Raw genomic sequence first — 6,000 nt, forward strand, 5'->3', positions numbered from 1 at the left:
TAATTTCCAAGTCATCGATTGTTAGAGAACAATTTCTTCTTCTCCCCCCCAAAAAAAATATAAATAAAGGTAGCTGTTGTTAAAATGCACCTCACCAAATGACAATGCCCGGCAGTGTAACGAGACGTTTTGTAAACTGTGTAAAATTGAAAATAGACACCGAAACACTGTCAAATCTGTGAAATGTGTGAAGGCTTTTCGCTAACGTGAGTTGATGGACCAAAATTACGACCCGCAAAGTCAAATCCGCTGCGGTACTTGCGCTTGACCCTGAGCAAACACCGCAGCTCGGATCGAGACCGCGCCACATCATTTTTCTTGCTCACTCATTCAGTAACTGTTTGTCCAAGATATCCCCCCCCCAAAAAAAAATGCTGATAACTGTATTCTGATGTGGCTGACGTGCGTGTGGAGGTGCAGTTTCAGTTTGTGCTGTCAGAACGGGTGTAATTCTGCCTATGTGGTAAGGAATATGTTTGCAACGTTTTGAATTTTGTTCTGCAAATTAGTCGAGGTTCAGTAGCGAACAGGAAGTCCAGGTACAGTTTGAAAATGATCAGATTTATTACATTAAAAAAAAAAACGGACTCCTACGATCATGTTCGGTTGCCAGCACGTTTGCATGGCTGACAAAACAAAGAAATAATTTAGAATCAACACAGTTGGGACCGTTAAAATTAAATGAATGAAACGAAATGAACGAAATGAATAAAGGTCACCAAAAAAAAAAAAAAGAAATCAATATTAGCAACCAGCCTTGGATGCTGGCGAAGGCTGCAAGCCTGTTTTTGTTTCCCACCGACCAGTCGGAAAACATCTGAAATTGGCAAGCAGCCTTGACTAGACATTCATATTGATGTCATTTTTGGTAGAAAGCAGAATTGAGGCAAAAAAAACAAAAACAACCCAAAAGATTGTTGAACCAAAAGGTCAACCTGGAATAAATGCCTCGTTCGGCATGATTCCATAGCAGCGCTGCTGCTCAAACTGAACCCGAAGGTGCAATAAGGCCACCATCAGAAATCTTCAACTCCATTCAATCCCATAGGATGCCCGTTAATGTGATGAATTGTTTTGATGTTGGGTAACAATCACCCCAAATTACCATCCAAATGACACAGCAGGTGTAATTATGATGCGAGGAAAAGCAGCTGTGATCAGTGAGATAACGCTTTCAATTATAAATATGACATCTCATGGAGAAATAATGGGGATCATGTACTGCAATCAATTGTCATGTTGTCCCTTTTTTTTTCGGTCAATCAGATAATTAGAAAAATGCTCGGGCTGATAAAATGCAACAAAGTATTGTATTCGAAAAAATACACAGAAAAAAAATCCATAATGCCATATCAATTTTTCTTTTTTTTTTATCATCCACTATATGTGCCTGATGAGATCTTTTTTTTTTTAGCATCAAAAAAGCAGAACAGAGGAGCGGAGATTTCAGTAAACAGAGCCAGTGACTCGGCGCTAAACATCGCTTTGTCAGCGCAAGCCTGTGTCGTGCGTCTAGCGGCTGAAAATACCTAGCGCTACTCTCCCCGCATAGCAAAGTTAAACAGATGCCGAATGCATCACGGGCTAACTTATTCAGCCTCGGGCACATCACTGCATTCGCTCTCCAGCAGTCTGCGTCGTCTTTTGCAATATTTACAAATAACTTTTCCCCGCGCGCTAAAGCGCTCCTTTGCCAAATGTTCGCAATGTACTTCTGTGATTCTACGGTAACTTTTTTTGGGGGGGGGCGTTTGCAGTTACTTAGCGAATGAGCCAACGCTTGTTTTTCGTCCTGTATTTTGCGGCAGTCTGGTTGATTGGTTGACGTTTGCGTGCATGCGTTGTAGCCCGCTTGAGATGGCAAACGTACACGAGCTGCATTCGACACATCATTCCGCGACCGTTTTATGGCGTCGAGTTGGGAGTTGGAAATGTCACGCCGTCGTCGGATTCACATGGAGATGTCACGCCAGACATTGGCCTTTCGAACCCTGCTGGTGGCACCACTCGGGGGATGGCAAAGCATGTCTGTCACTCCCCCTGATGATCCCGTGACTTTTAATCCGAGGCCAACATCATGTTGATGTTTTTTGTTGTTCGGTGACATGGCCACGCCCCTTTGTTTATGATTTCGAATCACAATTTTGAACCATTTGATGGACACGGATGCCGTGTCGGCTTGAAAAGGTTTGGCCACTTTGCCAAAATGCTCCAAAGTTTCACAGCCGTTTCTTTTTTCAGAAACATAATGTCCCTTGCCAAGAAAAAAAAAAAAAAAGCTAAACTAAACCCCATACTAAGTCTGTTCCCCACTATTCACAGCCCACAATTTTTTTTGTACAGAACTCGACCAAACTCTTGAGCGTCCGAGACAATTTACGACGTACGTTTTGCCTCTTCGCGTCGGCGCCAAGACGGGGCTGATGCAAGCAAAGGAAATGCCATCCGCCAAAGTAAAGGACAATGTTGTCGATCTCATTTGGTATGCATTGTCCAAGAAATTCACCGGCCTTCTTCTTGGGCTGCCGGCATGACCATCTCACTGCATTTGATAACGTCAAGGAGGTGGCATCACTCAGGGAGAAAGAAAAAAAATCTGTTTGATATGCACCAGGAAGCGTTTGGAGCTCATCACATTTTCTGTCTGATGTCCAGTGCCGCGCTTCCTTTTGTTTTATTAAAGACCCGTATCTGGAAGTGGTTCCACCAGGAGAGCAGAATCCTTAACGCTACTGTGTGTAATTTGCCAAATTATCAACGTGCAAGAGCAGACTCTCGAGTGGTGCTTTTGAGCAACTTTTACAAAAAATATTTCTGTTTACAGGTCGGTGAGACTTGACCCTCGGGGTTGTTATTTTGAATGAATCGCATCTGATCCGCGGCAAACCCTCGGATGTTGTAGTGTATCACGCTGCCAAGCTTTTTCCTCTTTGGCAGGCTGAGGGCAGCCCCGCTTAACGCAAATGGACTATGAAGGGTGTGAAATGGCACCGAGTACGTTGCGCGAAGCCATTTTCTCCCCTTATTCACCGCTGGATGTCATTGGCAGCTTGTAAGCGCGACGCCGTGCCCCGAATGGATTGTTTTAATTACAATTTTGTCATTGGAAAGTGTGCACAAACAAGACCTTTGGAGCACCACGTTTGCTCTTTGTCCATGCAGGAGTAAATCAGATATCGATAACTAGCTCACTAGAATAAGATAAGATAAGAAAAACCTTTATTAGTCTCACAATGGAGAAATTCCCAATTCACAGCAGCAAAGTTATGAAAGTAAGAAGTAGAACAACAAAATATAGGAGCTGCTGGAAAGGCAGCCACTCTCGCGGCGCCCTTTTGAAGTCAAAATAACAAAAATAACACAAGACAACACATAGGACACAGACAGTCGTTCAATCTTCACCAATTTTCTGCATACACTTTGTTGTCTGAAGCAGTTCTAGATGAAAGAGGAGAGGATCAAAGTGTCCTTTCTCCAGTGGATCAGAGACGTCATGCTGAAAAATGTGCACACGTCTGCTACAAGCTAAGTTTTGAAAGCAAACACAAAGCTGTAGCATCCATTGACGAAAAGAGATTAGTTCACTTCTGTCCCACGTAATCCGCTTCAAACTCCAAGCTGCGACTCCCAGCTCCAAATCCGCTCACAACATTGCCAATAAGCGTTTCCTGGGCTCTTTCAAAAAACGTACAAACCAAAAAACAAAAACAAAAAATGGATTGGGTTTGAAATGGACTCATAGCTCTTTCTTCCCTTTGGGGAGCCCCCGTGGCACCTCCCTGTGTGTGCACACCCCCAGAAAGTTATTCAGGCATGTTTGTTCCGTCACACCGTGTTGCATGTTTGTGCGGCGTTGGGGAATGAAGGTGCCAGCGTTGATAAGGATGATGAATCCCTTCAGGATGCCACCGGAAAGCCACACCGTGGGACCAACGGGCCTTTGCTCTTGTTTCAATCACCCTCTGTCCTTCCGCTGTGACCTCCCTTCCCTCATTGCCGCTGTCTGCCGCGTTGCAAACGGTATGATGCTTGAAGAGACGGGTGGGGTGGTGGGGGGGGATGGTTCCGCTGCCTAGTGTTCATATATTATTCTGCTGGAGTCAATTTAGGTCTGCCAATGATTTAATTTTCCCACCCGTGTGCATAAAATGACATCAGACTTGTGTTTTCACTCAGCGGTCTCGCTGGCTCTCCTGGGGGGATCTTCAGCAATCTAAGTAGGTTGCGCGACGAAATGATTTTTTTTTTTTTTTTGCGCAACTTGCTATTGTCATAGAGCTAGTGGGTGTTTGAAATCACCCGACTGCCTTTTACCCGAAATGGAAAGTGCAGCTTTGTCCACTTTGCCCATCATTGATCTATGAGAAGTTATCCGAGTGACTCAACAAGTCAATTGTTCCTCCTCCTCCGCCACCTGCGTCGCTGTGATAGTCGTATCACTGCCACCAGCTTGACTCTGACATTAGATGGGCGCCGCAGAGGCCAGTTGGCTGGGATCGGGCACAGAACCGCCCCCCCGCACCCCTCCCCCGGCCACTACAGTAATAACAGGCAAATGGTTGAGTATTGTTTTATGGCATCTCTATCCGACGCTTAGCGGCTGTTGTCTCCACGCTCGCCACTCTCAAATGTGGCCAAGAATCAAATAGGATTGAATTACTCTCGTGCGGTGGCTGTCGATACGTGTGCCGGGGCCAGAAGCCTCATGGGCTGAGTATGAGCCCCCCCGCACTTCGCACAGTGTATGGCGGGTCGTTGTCGGCCTGGCAGTAACTTTAACACAGTCGACAGGACTTCCACAGTGATTTTTTTTCTTTCCGCATGTTGGTTTCTGATCAAATCCATTACGATGGATCTGATGAACGTGATTTTCTCTTTTCTCTTTCGTACGCTCTGAAAGACAGGAACGCTCTTGAGTTTCAAATCAATAAATCCTTTACCTTGTGCTGCGTTAGCCATCCAAGCAAATATGCCAAAAACAAACTTTTTGCTCTGGCTGACATCGGGGGAGGGGCGGGACTCACTCCCGCATGGCTGTAGGGAAGACGGGGAGAGAAAACAATGCGCATGTCTTCCCACTCTGGTGCTTTGTCATGTTTGAAGAACACACTGCGCCTGCAACGCTCTTCCGGAGGGCGGCGGATGGGATGGCGGGAAGAAAACCACAGGAGATGCTCAAAAGCACACAAGTGCAAACAAGTCGGCACATCGAACATAGCAGAGCATACGCAGGGCTGTTTTTTTTGTGGGTTTTTTTGAGCTGTGAGATTTTTTTGCTTCATAGCGGTCGATACTGATGAGCAGCTACCGGGCCAGGTCACCGGCACTGACCAGTCGCGATCAAGTGCTCGTGCCATGAAGCGCCTCTTGAGTGCGGCAGTGACATTTGCCGACCCCTGATTAGGAATTCAATCATTTGCCTTCACGATTTTAAGTGAAAGGAAATATACGATAAACAATAAAATACTGGAAGGAGACACACAGCAAAGCGCTATAATGCGGTTGAATCTGGTTTCAACGTACCCCGTTCAAAAGTTTGCCGATTTTGTCTTACGACAAACACCTTCAACGTCATTCTAATGACGGGAGTTTTCTCCCCGACGAGGCCTGTCATGTTTCGACCACGTTCAAAATAACAATGCAGGAAGCGGAGACATTTGTGTTTTCTCAAACTGGAAAGACGGTCGTTATTTTGAGTTTGTCAGCGAAGGAAAATGAATTCTTAATGAAGGCAGCATTCCTCTGTGTGTCATCTAGCTCCACAACACTGCCGCTATGTCAAATTAAAAAACAAAGTCACTGTAGCGGCACTGTTTTTTTTTTTTTTTTTTTTTAACTGCGCAACCACGCAATAATCAGACTGCAGTCAGACACAAGACTGAATCCAAAATGGAAGCTTCATAAATCTGCTCACATTCAACCAAGACATATTACAGCATATAGTTGGACCCGTGAATCTCACGTTCCCAAGTGACTGCATATTCTCACATAATCCCATCG

The sequence above is a fragment of the Hippocampus zosterae genome, chromosome 7 (assembly GCF_025434085.1).
Source record: "Hippocampus zosterae strain Florida chromosome 7, ASM2543408v3, whole genome shotgun sequence".
NCBI lineage: Eukaryota > Metazoa > Chordata > Actinopteri > Syngnathiformes > Syngnathidae > Hippocampus > Hippocampus zosterae.